General features: G+C 36.6%; 1 pseudogene; it reads left to right on the forward strand.

Annotated features, from left to right (window-relative positions):
* LOC144858579 (large subunit ribosomal RNA) overlaps window positions 1-2500 on the forward strand; it is a 7306-nt pseudogene that overhangs the window by 2367 nt on the left and 2439 nt on the right.

Here is a 2500-nt window from a genome sequence, read left to right on the forward strand (position 1 = left end):
ATTTCTTTCTCCTTTCCACGTAAAATAATATCAGTATCAATCCAGCTACTCTTCAATATTTCCAAACAATTCTTTACATGCAACAACTTCTGCTGTTTCCAACAGTTATTTCTTCCGTCAATTTACATTCACAATTTTAATTAATCCTCAGTAATCTCAACAATTAACAGTTCTACATTTAAGTACAGCCTTATAGTATTACTTCCAACTCACAATTTATTAACTTCATGTATATCACTTTATTTCCTTTCTGCATCAGCTCTATATCACCATAATTATCTCCAACTCACAATTTATTAACTTCATGTATATCTCTTTATTTCCTTTCTGCTTCAGCTCTATATCACCATAATTCAATTACTTCTTCTCCTGTACGTCTTAGTTTCTCATATCAATATTCACCTATCCCTTTCTGGCTTAACATAACATAGCCCTCCTTCTCTGTCTCCTCTCAATTTCCATCTACCTCAAAATTCCCTCAATTATCCACATATCACCACCTTATCCTTCTCCACCAATCAGCAACTCACACACTAACTTAACCCTTATACCTCTCCTCCAATCAGCAAACACCACACAATCCTTCTCTGCAACACAACAACTCTGCTCCACTGGCTTCACACAATAGCTTCCTAAAACAAAAGAAAGGTTCAAATAGTGAAAACAAAGGAAAAGTAAGAATGACTTGCAAAATATATACACAACTTTATGTCACTTGTGACATTTACTCCCCTCTAAAAGAATAATGTATCAACATTTTCTCCATACCGTGACGGGTCCTATTTACACTCGACTTAAATAATCAGCTCCTACATTTTCACTGCCTTTAATCGCCTCTATTCGGAACTTGTACGGTTGTAGAGCCAGGGCCCATCTCATAATTCGCCCATTGGACAATTTCGCTCTGTGCATAAACACAAGCGGCTGGTGATCAGTTTCCAACGTGAAGTTTCGTCCATATAAATAAGACTCAAATTTTCGTACACTCCATACAATGGCTAAGCATTCTTTTTCCATCACTGAATATGCTTTTTCTCGAGGAAGCAGTTTCTTGCTAGCGTACGCCACGGGAAACTTCACGTCACCATACTGCTGCATTAGAACCGCTCCCACTCCATATTCGGACGCATCTGTTCTCAAAATAAAATCTTTGTTTAAATTAGGAAGGCATAAAATTGGAGTACTGTTTAATTTTTCCTTAAGTTTAACAAACGCACTTTCCTGGGCCTTCTCCCAACATATTCGGTTAGGTTCCCGATTCTTCGTTTTGTCGGTTAATGGACAAGCAATCACAGAGTACCTCTCTTCTCTCTCTCTCTTCCTTCTCTAGTGCCTCTCTTCTCTCTCTCTCTTCCTTCTCTAGTGCTCTCTCTTCCCTGTCTCTGTTTCGCTCCATTTCTTCTCTCTCCCTGTTTCTCTCTTCTCTCTCTAGTGCTCTCTCTTCTCTCTCTCTGGCAGCGTCCTCTCTCTTTTCCACAAACTCTCTTAATTCCACTCCATCTAACCCCAACGCTTTCCCTGCGTCAACAATTTTAGTGAGATCCATTTCTTAAGAAAAACAAAAATATATATATATATATATAAGTATCCAATATAAGTATACAGTATGCCAATAATATGGCAAATAGACAATCCAAGAATCACGTACAATTGTTTCATCTACCAATGTTCACGCTAGGTTACAAAGTTTCCCGGATGAGCCCCCATAAATGTCACACAGCCGCAATTACGGCTCTTTCGGACATGTAATTGCCGGTAACCAACGATGAACAACGGTAAATAGCCACAACTGTACACATATAAATGTAAAAAGTAAAATTTAATAATAATCTTTGACAACCAATTCTTTCTTTTATAATTCAAACCCCAAAAAAAAAACCCACAAAAAAAACCCAACCAATTCTCAAACAATGATACCGTATACCTATTCCCCACAAACTTTATGCAATTCCCCAAATTTCCCAATCCTTCCAAACAAAATATCAACAATCTTCTTATTTTTAAATAAATCCCCGAAACCCCCCTTTCAAATACAATAATATCACAAGATGAATAATTAGACAATAATAAATGTCCACAATATCGTTCCTTCTTGCCTTCTCTCCTACGCTGACACAAAAACAAATTAGAAAGATAAAAGTTACAACGATTCTGCAACTAAACAACTCCCACGCCTCTGCTCCCGTTCTGCTTGTATTATCAATTATAATTCTTCCTATTTTCTGACATATAAATAAATCAAATATAACGTTAAAATGTTTCTTGATGTCGTTCTGCACTGCAATCCGCTCCCCGACCAATTATTTCTTTCTCCTTTCCACGTAAAATAATATCAGTATCAATCCAGCTACTCTTCAATATTTCCAAACAATTCTTTACATGCAACAACTTCTGCTGTTTCCAACAGTTATTTCTTCCGTCAATTTACATTCACAATTTTAATTAATCCTCAGTAATCTCAACAATTAACAGTTCTACATTTAAGTACAGCCTTATAGTA

This window comes from Antedon bifida, unplaced genomic scaffold (genome assembly GCF_963402885.1).
Source record: "Antedon bifida unplaced genomic scaffold, ecAntBifi1.1 scaffold_54, whole genome shotgun sequence".
NCBI lineage: Eukaryota > Metazoa > Echinodermata > Crinoidea > Comatulida > Antedonidae > Antedon > Antedon bifida.